Source organism: Zalophus californianus, chromosome 4 (assembly GCF_009762305.2).
Source record: "Zalophus californianus isolate mZalCal1 chromosome 4, mZalCal1.pri.v2, whole genome shotgun sequence".
NCBI classification, from domain to species: Eukaryota; Metazoa; Chordata; class Mammalia; order Carnivora; family Otariidae; genus Zalophus; species Zalophus californianus.
In genome coordinates this window covers 115,812,151-115,829,307 of record NC_045598.1, presented here as the reverse complement: position 1 = coordinate 115,829,307, position 17,157 = coordinate 115,812,151, and the positions used below count along the sequence as shown (strand labels likewise).

At 42.3% G+C, this 17,157-nt stretch overlaps 1 long non-coding RNA gene across 1 annotated transcript; it reads right to left on the bottom strand.

Moving 5' to 3' along the window:
• Positions 1-746: 746 nt before the first annotated feature.
• On the bottom strand, positions 747-16,707 carry LOC113910323. The gene is made up of 3 exons (XR_003516006.1): positions 16,605-16,707; positions 1,697-1,768; positions 747-902 (listed from the first exon to the last, which is right to left on the bottom strand). It is a non-coding gene; the product is annotated as an uncharacterized LOC113910323 (long non-coding RNA).
• Between the last annotated feature and the right edge of the window lie 450 nt (positions 16,708-17,157).

Here is a 17,157-nt window from a genome sequence, read left to right as displayed (position 1 = left end):
AAACTGTGCCATTGGAATGGAAATAACGTTGAATAGCAGAAGACATTTGACCTGCCCCTGTGTCGGCCCTGCTGTAAATCATTTAATCTTTCTCTTCCTTGGTCTCTGTGTCATTAAAATGAAGAAATCAGAACAATTTCTGTCGATGAATGCTTTGACATCTGTAATTCACAGACAGTTTATCTGCAATGTGGGGCTTTGTCACAGGAAAGCCGAGTAGTGAAAGGAAAAGACAGGGAGAGCAGAAGATAGTAATGATAATTACAAGAGCAATAAACACGGAGACTGTCGATGGCCAAGATAGTGGGTGGTGTGGTTCTATTGAACCTTTTGGTTCTATTGAAATCCCACTTTCTGATTCTATTGAAATCCCACTAAAACGACAGTAACCAGATTTTGTTAAGGCAGAAAACCACAAGAAAAGAGAAAACAGAGAGGAGGTGGCAATAATGATAGATGCTAGAAAGCAGGCAGATGAGTCACAAATGAATTGGCAGACCCAAGACAACGGAATCCTATGAAGGCAGGTAAGAATTGAATGGATTGATTAATATGAATTTTTTGAGGCCTCCAGAATGGCCCCATTAGGGACCTCTGAGAGTTAGGGGTAAAAGGAGACCCTAAAGAAAGATGATTGATTGAAAGTCTACATCAACAACTGTCAGATCCCCCACTCCTCCCCCACCAGAGCCCGAAACTATAGGTTTGTTCTCTAAAGAGAGCTAAGAGCCAGTCTCTGGACTGGACGATACCAGGCAGGAAGGTGGGTATGTAACCCTGTGAGGAGGGATCTTGTTGCTGAGGGCTGTTCCTCTCCCCGCACTCAGCTTCCCCGATGCTGGCAGGCCGGCTCCGCTTCTGGGCAGAAGACAGGAATCACTGTCTTCTCCAGAGACTATGACCTACGCATATAAATATAAAAATATTTATATTAGAGATTGCACAACTCATCAGCCCAGACCCAGCTCTCTACAGCAAGGACTTTATGCATCAGAGTCTCCAAGCCATGGTGTTTTCCAAGCCACTTTTTAGTCTCCCCTTATATGAGCCTACAACCAACATTACCCAACATCTGAGCAAAGGATTTATCGTTAAAGAATGAGAGAGAGAGAGACAGAGAGACAGAAAGAATGAGATTGAGAAAGAAATGGACCAAAACGAACAGAAAAAAAGTAACTTGGAAGAAATAAGAAACTCTGCCGGGGGAAGAAATTATTAGAAATAAAACCAATACTAACGAAGATAATATATTGCAACCACAGAGCATGAGCAGGTTGTATAAAAAAGGGGTATACAGGGGGGGAAAGCTGGAAACAAAAGATCCTGCACACTTTCAGAAAGAAAAAGTAAACAGAAACAAACAGACCCCATGTAAAAGATCGTGATCAGAATGGCCTTGGACGTCCCAACAGCAGTGCTGGAATGGAAAGGAAAGTTCTATATACAGCCAACTTATCAACCAAATGTGAGGCTAGAACACAGCCATTTTTAGAAATGCAAAATTTTATTTACCATGTTTTTTTATTCAGAAATCTATTTTTTAGAGCTGATGAATTAGCAAGCCAAAGAAAAGAGAAATAGAGATTTTAGGAACCAGAAATCTAGCACAGAACAGAGGGGAGGAAAATTCTCAGGCATGAAGGATAGCAGTTGAGATTGGCCTAAGATCCTCAGGAATGGTAAATTCATAGACTACCTGATGTGTCTCAACATCTTGAGGTGAGATCTGTGTAGCCAGAAAAGCATGTGGGGTTGAAATACGAAGTACCTATAAAACAAAGCAGAATACACACACACACACACACACACACACACACACACACACAGAAAGAGAGAGAAAGAGAGAGGTGTTAACAATGAGGCAAACTGGCAAGAGGTATACATGAACACTGTGTCCTGTGCTATTTTTGCAACTTTTCTGTAAATCTATAATTATTCCAAAATATAAACATTTATTTAAAAAAATAATGTGAGACACTGGAAAAAAGTTAAGAACACTAAACTTTGACATGCACATATGTATATGAAGGGGGAGATGAGGGATGACCAGGCAGGAAAGAAATTCTGGAGAATGAAAGCCTTACCCACTGAAGGGTCTAGCAGTGATGTGCCCAAGCTCAGCAAAAGCAACCTTGCCTTGGTTTACCCAGCCTGCATGAGAATGTGTGTATAGGGCTTCCAACCAACCGAGAGCACAAGGAGATGGTGGTTTCAGGCAATCACATAGGGGGTGCTCCCTGCCTCAGGGATGTTGGGTCTCCCTTTCCAATCTCAGCCAACAAAAACAATTCCCAATTCTTCCTGCTCTCCAGAACCCATCTCTCACATGAAGCAACTGGTTGATTTTGAAGATTCAAGTGTTGGAGTCTGTAGAGAGGTCTGAGCCTGACACCCCTCATTTTACCATGAGAGAAGGTGAGCCCAGACAGGTCTTGTCACTTGCCCAGAGTCATGCTGACCACAACTTCCCAGGTAAGAGCTCTCCCAATGTTGCCTTACAAATGTGAGCCAGACTGCATACACACATGGCTACATAGAATCCAAATATTCTCTTTCTTCTTAGTAAAATAAAATTGAGGCAAAGCTTTTCAAAAGTATGTAAAGCAAACATCTCCTACAATCCCATGCCACCCCCCAGAAGTAGCTTCCTGAATTATCCCCTATTCCTATCCCATTGCACAAATGAGGAAACAGAGTCCCAGAAAGTTTGTGCGGTGGGAGAGTGGACAAGTGGCACAGCCAGCATGGGGACCAAGGCTGCTCTCTGCCTGCTGCAGATTACACTTTTAATCAAGAACACACTCTGAGGGCACCTGGGTGGCTCAGTCGGTTAAGCGTCTGCCTTTGGCTCCAGTAGTGATCCAGGGGGTCGTGGGATCGAGTCCCGCATCGGGCTCCCTGCTCCGCAGCGAGTCTGCTTCTCCCTCTGACCCTCCTCCCTGCTCGTTCTCTCTCTCTCTCTCTCTCTCTCTCTCTCTCTCTCTAAATAAAATCTTAAAAAAAAAAAAAAGAAAGAAAAGAAAGCATTCTGAAGGTCGGGTGGCCATAAAACTGGTGACTTCTGTAAGACATCAACTTTAGCTATTTTTAAGCATTTTATACCTTTTGTTGTCCACTCAGAGGCTAAAACATAGCCCCATGATGGGACGGCAATTGGCTGAATTTAAATAGCCCTGAGATGCAGACATCTTAGGATCAGAGTATTATTTGGATTTTTCCCTCTGTTAACCTATCGTCATGATAAGCTTTTTAATGCTTCTGGAGTACAGAAAGAAAAGGTTTTCATCATTGAAAAAATTGTTCTGTCATTTATATGAGCTCATCGGCATTTATTAATATTCCAAAGAGGTTGGCTTGCCCCCACTCCCTATCAGATCTTCTTTTTTACTGTATAATCTTTCATAAAGAGCAAGGAATGTATAAGGAAATCGCTTGCTAGTAAGGCTTTTACTTTGAAGGGAAAGAGTTCAAATAAATTCATTTCTGTTTACAAAGAAAAACTTCAAAGCCTTTATAGGCACGTCCTTTTTTAAAATTCAGGTTGTTAGACTTGTTCCCCTACTTAAAGGTAAAAAGATGAAAGAAAGTTAATCCTCCATAAATTTTCCCTCCTATTATGCCAGAGTTTCAATACAATACCTTTTTGCTTAGTAATTCTAAGGGTAAAAGAGAGGCTGGAACCAATAATTAGCAGAGCTGCAAATTGCCATTGTTTTAGGTGGGTGTCCAGACGTGCCTCAACCTCAGGATTCCTATCAAGTCTCAGATATATGCTCCTCTCCATCCCACAGTGGCTCATCCTTGGGTTATTCTGACTTGTCATGAAAGCACCCCAGAAGAAATTTAGCACAATTTTCAACACAAATCTCCCTTCTCCGGGAAATCATTTCAAAGCAAAAACTACATTTTTCCTTACAATCTTCTTAAAATTGCTACCACTTCACATAAGTTACACCTCATCGGTATCTAGGATTAAGAATTTCACTTGCAAAGACAAAGAGAGTCCCTCCTACCCCCGTATCTTGTTCCTACTTTAGGATAAGCTTTCAAAATCCTAATTGTGTTGACCTTTGCTTATTTTATTTTATTTTTTTAAGCTGCTTTTCTTTTCTTTTTTTTTAAAGATTTGTTTGTTTGTTTGTTTGTTTGTTTGACAGAGAGAGACACAGCGAGAGAGGAAACACAAGCCAGGGAGTGGGAGAGGGAGAAGCAGGCTTCCTGCCAATCAGGGAGCCCGATGCGGGGCTTGATCCCAGCACCCTGGGATCATGACCTGAGCCCAAGGCAGACGCTTAACGACTGAGCCACCCAGGCGACCTTTGCTTATTTTAAATAATTAGACGAAAAATCCCTCAGACTGAGGAGCTTTCAGCATTGCAAAGGATGCTCTTCTGGGTCTAAAAAGCCCTAAAGCCTGTTTATTCTATGGCATTTGGGCCCAAATATTGTTTTCTCAAAGCTCTATTCCTTGGCAAAAAAGATACAATTATTCACCCATGTTTCTGGTTGTTGGCAAAATGCAGAATCAGAAGTTTGTAAGAGTCAACGTTCCCATTGCTGGATTAAAATGAAATTAAGCCCAAAATTCCTTCTTAAAACATGCAACAAATTCCCCTAGTCAATAAGGAAGAAATGGGAAGTTATTGTTCAATAGACAGACTTTCTTTTTGGAATGATGAGAAAAAATTCTGGAAATGGACAGTGGTAATGGTTGTACAATGTTATGAATGTACTTAATACCCCCGACTTATACCCTTAAAATGGTTAAAATGGTAAATTGTATGACATGTATATTTTGCTACAATTTTTAAATTTAATAAGTAAATGAGAGTTTTGTGTTAAAAATGTTAAATAATGTAGGGCTGGGAAATAAGCACAAAAACAAGACAATGTTTCTGGTGGTAAACTATAATTAATAGATACAGAAAATCTAATATGAAATTTCTAACATAGAAATTCCACTTTTATCACCTTAAGGACATAATTTAAAATTTACACAATAGCGTTGTTTTTCATAGCACATTGTTAAAAAAATGCTGGGAGGACTTTAATGCCTGACAATATTAGTTCAGTAAGTTCTGGTTAATTTAGTAAATAAATTACGCCTCTTTTGTTTACTCTTCTGCTTCCGACTTTACATTAAATCTGGGCATCCCTCTGCTTTTTCTTAAGGCTTTCTTTTAATTACCACTGGTTCACTCAACAATTATTCATCGACACTTCCTCTGTCAGGACCACAGGAGGTGCTGGGGATAAAGCTTTCAACAACTCAAACCAAGTCCCTTTCCTCACAAAGTTTATAAAAGTTGAGGAGAATACAAAGAAAAAGAAATCAGCAATTTTAATATCACATGACAAGTGCCAGGATATGGAATGCTCTGGGAATATGTCGGTCAGTCCCTTAAACCAGGTCCGAGTACCTCTGAGATGACTTTCTAGAAGAAATCAAGTCCCCAGGATGAGTAGAAATTAAGCAAGGGAAGAGCAGAAGGGGAAAGGAAGAATTTTCCAGGCAGAGATCATAGCACATGTAAGGACTCAGAGGTGAAACCGGAGGGATGCCTGGCTTCCTCAGTCGGTAGAGCATGTGACTCTTGATCTCAGGGCTGTAAGTTTGAGCCGCATGTTGGGCATAGAGCTTACTTAAAAAAAAAAACCAAGGGGCGCCTGGGTGGCTTCAGTCAGTTAAGCGTCTGCCTTTGGCTCAGGTCATGATCTCAGGGTCCTGGGATCAAGCCCCACATCGGGCTCCCTGCTCAGTGGGGAGCCTGTTTTTCCCTCTTCCCCCCTGCTTGTGCTCACTTGCTCTCTCTCTCTCAAATAAATAAATAAAATATTTTTTGGATTTTAAAAATTAAAAAAATTAAAAAACCAAAAAACTGGAAGTATTTCAGAACAACATGAGCAGAGAGGTGCCAGGAAAAGATAGAAAGAAATATATCGGGGCGCCTGGGTGGCTCAGTCATTAGGCATCTGCCTTCGGCTCGGGTCGTGATCCCAGGGTCCTGGGATCGAGCCCCGCATCAGGCTCCCTGTTCTGCGGGAAGCCTGCTTCTCCCTCTCCCACTCCCCCAGCTTGTGTTCCCTCTCTCGCTGTGTCTCTGTCAAATAAATAAATAAAAATCTTTAAAAAAAAAAAAAGGAAAGAAAGAAATATATCTGTGACTATGTTGCTGCAAACCAGACTCAACCTCAAATCCAAGACAAGGACACAGTTGATTCACCTACTGGGTGTCTCCATAAGACTAGGCCACAAGCACCCCACGTTCACATGCTTCATGCTAAGCTCACCATCTGCATCCCTCCCTGCAACCCAAGTTCCCCTTTGAGTTCTCAATCCCAGTGAGTAATGCCACCAGAAACCCACACACAGATCCCGAGTCTCCTTCCCTCCTGGTCACCTTGGGGTGCAGTGGGCGCAGGTGGGGCGGGACTGGGCAGAGAGGGGAGTTGAGAATGCGGGAGCTGAAATGGTCTGTGAATGTTGTCCCAGGTTCAGCGGATCCTGCATCTCTGTGGCTCCACCTGTCAGTCCCTGAATGCGAACCGCGGGGAAGATAGGGCTGAGGGCAGGTGGTCCGGAGTGGCTGACAGCCCATCCCGCAGGGAAGCAAGTCTTTCCTTAAGAGGATGTGCAGCGGCGTCTCTGTGCCCATTACAAACACAAGGGATGTCCATTCCTATCTACTTCCTAAATACTTCTTGAATCAATCTTCTCTCTCTGTTTCCACTTTTTCAGACTCAGCAGAGGCCTCTCCCTGGTGTGACTGACACACTCGGGCACCCCACTAAGCCCCTCCCTTCACTCTAGTCTGAGTAATCTTTCCAAAACCCAAATCTGATTGTCATTCTTCTGCTCAACGGATGGCTACTCAACATAAAGTCCAAACACCCAATCGTTTTCATGGGGCTTACCCCCCATCGGACCTTGACTAGGCACTGCGGTTTCCCACCAGCCTCCATGCCCTGGCCCTGCCCCTCCCCACCTCCACTTGTTCTTTTGGGTTTTGTTTTTTAACAGGGTTTTATTTTTCCACTTCAAGTTTCACAGGCTGTTCTCCCTGCTCCCCCACCCCCACCCCCAGCTCCTTTAAAGATGATGGCTTGTGCTACTTAGTCAGTGCATTTTTTACTGCCCTAAAGACCGCTCACATCACACCGTTCCCCTTCCCAGGACTGAAAGCTTTTTCTGTTTTTTTTTTTCCTTTGAGATATAACTGACATATAACACTGCATTTGTTTCAGGTGCCAGGACTGAATTCTCAATGTAAATTCATTCCCACAGAATGTTCAGGAAGATTTTCAGATCCTATACTGTCTGCTCCTGCTCTGTACGGCACAGGGCTAGGCTGGGTGCCGTAAATACACATCACGTTATAATCCCCTTGTAGACTTGGAATGGGTATTCTTTTTCCTGCTTCATAGATGAGGAACTAGACCCCACAGGGTCTGGAGCATGGTTTTTGGATTTAGCTTTTATACATGGCAGCTATATTTGTTTAATGAACGTGGAATGTTGAGTTTATTGCCTTTTAGATTTTGAAAATGCACATCAGTGCAAATCTGTGGGACTACGGGGGTCTGGCCAAAGGCAAAACACATCCCAGTGTACAGCCCCTTTGCCCACTGAGCCCACTTCCTCCTGGACCCCTGAATGGCTTTTCCCTCACAGAGTCTTCGTGCCAGTGTGATCCCCCCGCCTGGAACACCATCTCCTGCTTTGGGTCGGCTTCATTCTGACTTGTCTTTCAAATCTCAGCTTAAAGACTGCTTCTTCCAAAAAGCTGTGGTTCTTCCATCTGCCTGTTCTTCTGTGTTGCTATGTGGTATATTATTTCTTGCTTCTCTATCTCTCACCAAACTGTAAGCTGTATCAGGGCAGGGGCTCTTAATCTTTTTTTTCTTTTCAGTTTTCCTAAGAAATAATTAACATACATCACTGTATACGTTTAAGACATACAGCACATTGTTTAGATTTACATCTATTGTGAAATGATGACCACAGTAGGTTCAGCTAGCATCCATTATCTCATATAGACACAACTAAAAGAAAGAAGAAAAAAGGGCGCCTGGGTGGCTCAGTCGGTTAAGCGTCTGCCTTCTGCTCCAGTCGTGATCTCTGGGTCCTGGGATCGAGCCCTCCATCGGGCTCCCTGCTCAGTAGGGAATCTGCTTCTCCCTCTCTCTCTACCCCACTTCCTCCCCCGCCACCCCACTCTACCCCTCCTCCCATGCATGCTTTCGCTTTCTCTCTCCCTCTCAAATAAATAAAATATTTTTTTAAAAAAAGAAGAAAAAAGAAAACATTTTTCTCCTTGTAATAGAACTCTTAGGATTCACTCTTTTAGCAACTTTCTATATATCATACAGTGGAATTAGCTATAGGCATCATGTTGTACACTGCATCCCTAGTACTTATTTATCTTATAAGTGGAAGTTTGTGCCTGTTGTTAATGGTGAAAGAGCAGCTCAGAAGCATGATGCTTGGCTTAGAAGCCATGCGGCATCTAACACTGCATTGTACTGACAGCACATTGCCGAACTGAAAACGGGCTCCAGATGCATTATGCACTGAGAAAAGCGCATAATATTTATGGTATTATCCCATTTTGGAGAGGAAAATATTCTCGGAAAAAAATTCTCAAAGGGCAACTAGCAACATGATAACTGAAATGGTCTCAGGTCCACCATCTGCTACTTACTGAAGGGGTGGGTCTTCAGTCTCTTTGGTTTGGGTTTTATCTGTGTTTGCTGAAATATGGGGAGGCATGAGCATTTTTTTCTGCTTTAGTAATAATAATGAAAACCAAAGAAGCCACATAGAGAAGTAATTTAGGAAATTCAAGATTTTAAGCTGCTAAAATCTGTTATTTCAGAGTGTGTATAAGCTTGGCCAAGAACAGACTTCTGAGTTAATTTGTTAAATCTACACAAATAATGGAATTTACTCAACTCCTGACTCTCAAGTTCAAGGATTGGAATTCTCAAAGTTCACCATTACATTCTGCTTCTGTTAAAAAGGAAAATATTGCTGCTTCCCTAGAAACAGACTTTGTTTTACAATGATGGTGTTATCTTCACTAAATTTTTCCTCTTTTCATTAAATCTGTGTATTTTGGAAGAATGTTTTAAGTACTATCAGAAAGCACTTCACCTTCAAGTTATTTTTCTTCCACTAATTGCCTGTGTCTCACAATATTCCCAACTATAGCAAGGCAAGAGCAAGCACCCCCAGTTCTTCTCACTCTGTGAGACCTATTGTTAGGGCCATTCCATTGTTAATCAGGTTGAGACAATCATATATTTAGTCTACATTCGTGCTTGTTCAATGCCAGTATCTTAATTTCAAGAACAGCATGATTTTATCAGTTGTGTGTGAAAACCACTTCACAGCACATAGAAGATCTCGACTCTTTCTCTAGAGCTTCCCAGAAACCTTGGCTTCCTGGTTTCTCACTTCTCCCCGCCCCCCTCATCCCCTAACCCCCCAGGGAAAACAGCAGGTTTTTATGCAGCAACTACTTGGCTGGTGGGGGGAGGGTCCGGTGACTTCGGACTGCAGATCCATTGAGAAGGTTAACCAGACACCCACCGGCACCATTAACACATTAACTCTCTGGCCAGTTTATTCTGGCACCTAGGTGAGAATGGTGTTTGCAAAACTGGAACAGAAACACAGCTAAGTTTTGAAAAGGGGGATGGGGGAAGGGGTGTAGGCAACCAGCAAAGGGAAAATGCCTCGGAAGATGTCTGGGCTGAGAGCACCAGAAGGCAAGACGCAAGGTTTAGGAAGGGAATAGCAAAGCCAGGTGGAAAGCATTTCCCCAGTAATTCTCCCAGACTTTTTAGAGAAGTTGCTTTCAATCAGAGGGCCTCAGGATGGCTCAGTGGGCCCCATCGCGCCTCTTGTGTTGGAGACAGGATATCGGCACTGGGCACTGAGGTAAGCAGCATTCATGCAGGCATGACGTCACCAATTATAGCAGCCCTGGGAAGTGGGTATTGCTCTCTTCATCTTATAAATGGAAACAGAGAGGGGCACCTGGGTGGCTCAGTCAGTTAAGTGTCTGTCTTCGGCTCAGGTCATGATCTCAGGGTCCTGGGATGGAGCCCTGCTTTGGGCTCCTTGCTCCAGCAGGGAACCTGCTTCTCCCTCTGCCTGCCCCTCCCCCTGCTTGCGCTCTCTTGCTCTCTCTCTCCCCCTGTCTCTCTCAAATAGATAAATAAAATCTTTAAAAATAACTAAGTGGAAACAGAGATTCAGAGGGGGTTCATCGATGTGCCCAGGGACCTGAAGTGACATTCAGGCCCTTCCTCTCCTCTTACCATGTCCCACGGAGTCAATAAGAAGGGGCTCTCGCACCTCAGGCCTCATCTTTTCTGCAACCACCCCCGTTCCCTCCAAAACTGCACCCTATCCCAGACTCTCAGCACCACCTGGATGCAAACCTCTAAACTCAGGCTGCTATCTCTTAAGTGCCCACCCACACTCCTGAGGAGTTCCTATGCTAAGGTCACATGCCCTAAACCAAACCCTCCCTGGGCCTCCCCTCCCTCTGGAAACAGTAGCTCCCTTCTCCTAGTCCACTTGGTCTTGCAGTCCACCCTGGTTCCTCTCTGCATCTCAAATCCCACCTCTGATCCAAGCAAGAAATTGCTGTTAGATTGCCTTCGGAGTCATCCAGGTGTGACCAGCTCTCCCACCTTCTCCCTTCCCCTGGCTCAGCCACTGTCGACCTAGCTCCCCCGTTGCCTCTATCCCTGCCCCTTAGTGTCTTCTCTGTACATAGCTTCCAGCAGCCCCCCAGCAACCTGCCATCTCACTCAGGTGAAAGCCAAACCTGCCCAGGGGCTCCAGAAGCCGCCTACACCCACCGTGCAACCTCATTTCTAACCCACCTCCCTTGCTCTAGTCTCACTGGCCTCCAGCATTCCTCAAACACTGGGACTTTCTACTCAGATATCCCCTCACTTCCCGGTCCTTGCTGGAAGGTCCTCAGTGAGGTCTTGCCACCTGCTTCCTTTAAAATTGCATTACCCCTAACACACCCTCTCCCTACGCCCTTTCTGGGCCTCTTTCCCTGGACTGGATGGCACTGGGCACCATCTGCTGTACTAGATGGTTCACCCCGCTCCACACATGGAGAACGGAATCACTCAGAAGGCAGAAACTGTTTCCTATGCTGCTCTCTCATTCACTGCTTCCCGGCAAGAGTTCCTGGAGCATGACAAGCATCCACAAAACTTCCAATATATTGTTGATGAATGTATTTGCATCACCCTATGTATTTCTTTTCTTGTCATTGTACCTACTCTCTGTTGGATTCTTATGTTTCACTCATCCTCCATGGAGACATTTCTAATCTGTTAGGAATCCATTTCTATCAATTCTGAATCTTTCAGTAGTATTAAGATGCCAGATTAAACACTGGGTTCATTTTAAACTCATATAGCTCAGCCTGTAACCAGTGCCTATTCATGAAATCAGCATCCAAAGATCAACAGAAACATCAAAATTCCCCTTGTGAGATGCCTAAAGTTCTTTATGGAATGAGCAATAATGTCAGCAAATTAAATATAAGTACATAGAGACATTTTCTGAGTGAATCCCCACAATGGACATTGCTCTCTTGACAACATCCTTCCCTTTGCTCCTCCACAGTGACACCTTAATGGAGTTTGGGTTGCACAGATGTCAAAGTGAATCTTGATTGATCAAAACTTAGATCTCGATGGTCCACCCTTACTGCAAAGGAAGATTCAGGTACCCCAGGCCCAAGGTCACTACATGGCATTGTGCTGGCCACAAGGCTTGATTCTGGGATAATGTAGTCGGTGCAAAGCCCAGGAAGTTTATATGGCCTTGGGGGGATACATGTCCTCCCATCTGCTCTCATCAAACACAGAAATAAATAGATTGACTTAATTGCATTTGTTCGTCTCTCTTCTATATCTGTGGCTAGATAGATAGATAGATGATAGATATATATCTATACATACAAATATACAAATAGCCAGAAGGGAGATGGATGGAGGAAATGACAGATAAAAGCACTCAGTAATGTTTTGTCATTAATAGGACACCAGAATGGCAATATTTTACATTACACCTCTGCAGTTTGCAAACCACTTTCACCCAAATATCATCTAATCTTCATAGCACACCTATGGGATGTCAGTATAATTATCATCCTGTTTTACAAATGAGGACATTGAGACCTCAGAGAAGTTTTGTGATCTATCCTATGCCACAAATAGTAGATCACTTGAGTACTGCCCACCACAAGGTAGCATATGAGAACAATGAGTGAACGGAAATTGCAGAAAAAGAGAGCCCAGCATACAGCAGTTTTGGGGGCAGTCAGAGAACCAACATGGCACTTTAGATGCGGACAGTAAAAACAACCAGAAACTAAAGAGAAGAAATCCTAGAGTTGAACCCATATCTGTCTGATTCCAAAATTCCTCCCTTTACCCACTCAGGCTCCACCTCAGGAAACCCAAGATGGGTATCCCCAGTACCATGGAAGTACGGAGCAGACACCACCCCAAACTAAATCTGATGTGGGAAACAAAGGCAAAAGAAAAATTAAATTTCCTTACGACCTACAGCCCGTTGACAAGTCCCTGAAACAGGCAGAGTGACATTCCTCTAGGAACTCAGCGGCCTCGATGTTAATACTTTGCTAGGGGCAAAAGGGAATTTTAGCCTGACCCCAGGATGCTGTAAGTCTACTTTAACATATGAAAATTCCTTTGGAAACATCCTTTATCTCTACCCCCCAAGATATATGTTGGCACTTATCCCCAAAGCATATGACCTACCGATATACATCCAAAGGGTCTCATGATTAAGGTTTTGTTAGGCAGTAATAATTGACCTCTTTTTAACAATAGCTAGCTCCTCAAGGTCCTGGAAACCTTGCCTCCAAAACTCCTTAGAGACTTATGCTATCCCTAACCCCTTCCCAAGTTGAAAGTATATAGTCAGCCACTCCTCACGACCCCAGGGCAGCAGCTCCATCTGCCCACGGGTCCTGTCCCTATGCTTTAATAAAACCACCTTTTTGCACCAAAGACGTCTCAAGAATTCTTTCTTGGCCGTCGCCCCAAACCCTAACATCTTTCCTACATGAAAATCCACATGACCGTTTGTGGGTTGTGTATTTAAATGCGGTTTGCCATTATAAATCTCCCAGAAAGTGGAGCCATTTCTGTAGAATGTGCCTGGTGCCTGGCACATTTTCACATGGTGACATGTGCAGGACTCCGTGCTCCCTTCTTTACAACTTGGGAACCCAACCAGGTCCATGAGGATGTGTTCTGAGTCTTTAATGCCCCAGAGCTTAATACAAACACAAAGAGCCTCTGTACCAGGAAACTAGCAAATCGACATTACTTTAGTTGCAGAAAGCGAGAGTATCCTGTGGCAGGTTTACTCAAGAATTATAGTTATTCTAATTATGCTTATTATTGATCGGTATCTCTCAGCTCCAAGCCCCCTTCCCAATTCTCTGCGTGTAATTCTTCTTTTTTTAAATTGTGGTAAAATACACATAACATAAAATTTACCACCTCAACTTTTACAAGTGTGCACTTCAGTGACAATAAGTACATCCACATTATTGTGCAACCATCACAGCCATCCATCTCCAGAACGTTTTCTTCATCACAAACTGGAACTCAAACTCCCCATTCCCCCTTTCTCCAGCTCTGGCAGCCACCATTCTACTTCCTGTCTCTATGAACTTGATCTATCATATCAGTGGGATCGTATTTGTCCTTTTGTGACTGGCTTATTTCACTTCACACAAAGTCCTCAAGGTTCATCTACATTGCAGCCTGTGTCAGAATCTCTTTCCTTTTACAGACTGAATAATATTCCTTTGTAGGCATATACCACATTTTGGTATTCATTCATCCATCAATGGACACTTGGGTTGCTTCCACATTTTGACTATGAACATGGACGTACAAGTATCTATTCAAATGCCTGCTTTTGTTTCCTTGGGGTATATACCCAGAAGCGGAGTTGCTGGATCGTATAAAAATTCTATGTTTAATTTTCCTGAGGAGCCACCATACTGGCTGGGACTGTGAAAGTCTTCCCCAATCTCCCTCATCAGCTGGCTTTTCATTACTTTCTCGAACAATGGGAGTCTCAGACAAGAAACTGGAAGGTAAGAAGACAGAGATAAGCAATTCTGCCTTCCACAGCAAGTACTGTATTAAAAAACAAATAAGCTCAGCTCTGCCATTCCCTTAGCTCTTAACCTTCCCAAATCTCTACCCTTTGGGGGCCTGGTTTCTCATCTCTAAAAGCAGGTGCTAACAAGATTTTTTAAATTCCTTCAGGCTATAAAAGCCTACATTTTACGTAAACAAAAGACCATGAAGATATGCCAAATATTTTAAAAACCCAATGCACCAACGAATTGAGTTAAACTTGAGTGGCCCTATTCTAAAAAACTCAACTGCTTCTCCCAAAATTCAGACTTCAGCTTCCAACCCTGACAGGATACCTCATATCAGCCCTAGCCTACATCATAGAGAGCTATGAAACTGAACTCAATCTATAAAGCCAATGATTTCAAGCATTGACAACAGGATACAGAGGGTGGTAATCCTAGAGAAAAGGGAAATACTTGAAATGAGCCCCAATGCACCCTGGCTTTCAATCCATAAGCACACTCCAGACTGCAGCAAAGGGAGGTAGAACCCAAGCAGAGAGCTCTGATCTCCATGATTTGCAAAGGTGGATATTGAAGTTCAGAGCAGGTGAAGAACCTAGAATTTCTGGGGAAGGGGACTAGAGGCGAAGGAATAGCAGAAGTGTGAGTGGGCATTCCCCATGGTCCTGGGCTGAAGGATGGACTGCATGAGGGCATGTCAAATTCTAAGAGGCCCTCCAGAGAAGAACTGCTGCAGGCTAAGAGCTCCACAGAGGTCCCAGGTCACTCATGACTGGGAGAGGTTGAAGTCCTACACAGTCAGAGTGGAGAAAGTTTGCTGAACATTACAGGCATTCAACTCGGATCCCAGGAAGCTCACGCCATCTGAATAAAGACCATGCCCTAGAATAAGGGACACCTAGATCTGGCAAAACAGAAATAGGATCCACCTGGTAAGATCAAGAGAACCCACTAATAATTTAATTTCTTGCTTGAATAAAACTCAATACTCTTTAAAGGAAAATGACATAGTCTAACCCTCCTGAACTTATCTTCCTTAATCCTTGGTATACAATGAAAACTCATAGCATATGCAAAGAATCAGGAAAATGTGATCTATAATCTAGAAATTATATACTCTCCACATACATATCCTTTTCAGTAGAAAGACTGAAGAGATGTCTGAGGAAGCGAAATAGCCAAGGTGTCTCCTGATCTAGGAATAATTTACAAAAATTTACTAAATACTAATCCATCTACAGTAAATGCTATACTTTTTACCCATTATTTATACCCATTATGGATTTTTAATGAGATGCTAAATGATCCTAACCCTACAATCATTAACTTGAAACTAACTGTATCTTACTTAGAAGTAACTTTAACATAAATGTGAGTTTTTAATGTCCTACTTTTTTTCCTCCTTATGGACAAAGCTTTTGTTAAGAATTCTAAAGAAAGGGCATGATCAGAAAACATCTTAGGAACCCGGAAAGTTTACATCATTTTGTGGTGAAACAGGTGCTGATATCTGACCTGAAGAGGACACCTCTGGATGGGGTGCTAGAAGCATGAAACCAGGGAATTTGAACCTCAGAGCAGAAGGTTCTAGGATTGGTGATGCCATCTGGGCAAACACAATGACCCCATCAGAGCTGAGCCCATTCGGGAGAGGAACAACCCGTCCCACTGCGACCATCATTACACACCCCCCAGACATTATCCTCCATTCTCCAAAATGAAAAGGAGAACTTGCTGAGGTAATCATTTGAAGTAGAGTTTACCTCACTGTCACCACCACAGACTACTCTTTCCATAAGTATTATCTGTTATCTCCCTCTATATTAAGATTCTCTATTTTGCAATCAACTTTTACAGAAGAGAAGGAAACTAAAATTGAGAGAAAGATCATGATTTTAGCAGAAAGTAAGAGGAAATGAATTGGTTGTTAATAAACTAAATAAAAACTAATACATATAAAGAAAATTCCTCTTGTAAACTGTAAATTAAATTAAGTTAAATGGCACTCCTGTAGTTAGAAAGGGAACATTATAGAAGAATGGGATAATCTATCAAGATCAAAAATCAACAAACATTTAAACTCATTTTACAAAGCCAGTGTTACCCTGACACTGAAGCCAGTCAGAGACACCACAAGAGAATTACAGGCTGTTATCCCTGATGAACATGAATACAAAAAATCGTCAATAAAATGCTAGCAAACCAAACTCAACTCATACTATAGTCAAGTAAGTTTTTCCCTGGGATGGTGCAACATATGCAAATCAATCAATGTGATAATGGCATATTAACAGAATGAAAGAAAAAAAAACCCATATGATCATGTCAATAGACACAGAAAAGGCATCTGACAAAATCCAACATTCATTCTTGATAAAAACTCTCAACAAAATGGGTCTAGAAGGAACTTACCACACACAATAAAGGCCACATATGAAAAGCACACAGCTAACTTCATAATCAGTGGGGGGAAAACTGTACGTTTTCCTTCTAAGATCTGGAACAAAGCAAGAATGCTCTTCACACTTCCATTCAACATAGTACTAGAAGTCCTAATCAGAGAAAAAGACAAGAGAAAGAAAAGGCACTCAAGTTGGAAAGGAAGAAGTAAAATTATCTATTTATAAATTATAAGATCATATATGCAGAAAATCCTAAATATGCAACAATATAACTGTTAGAATGAATAAACAAATTCAGTAAAGTTGCAGGATACAAAAGCAGCATACAAAAATCAGTCACATTTTTATATACAATGAACTATCCAAAGAGGAAATTAAGAAAACAAAAAATTCACAATAGGAAGAAAAAGAATAATAATAAGGCATAAATTTAACCAAAAAGGTGAAATTTGTACACTGAAAATTATAAAACATTGATGAAGAAAATTAAAGAAGACACAGATAAATGGAAATATATCCTGTGTTCATGGATTGGAATATTTAATATTGTTCTTTTTCTAGAG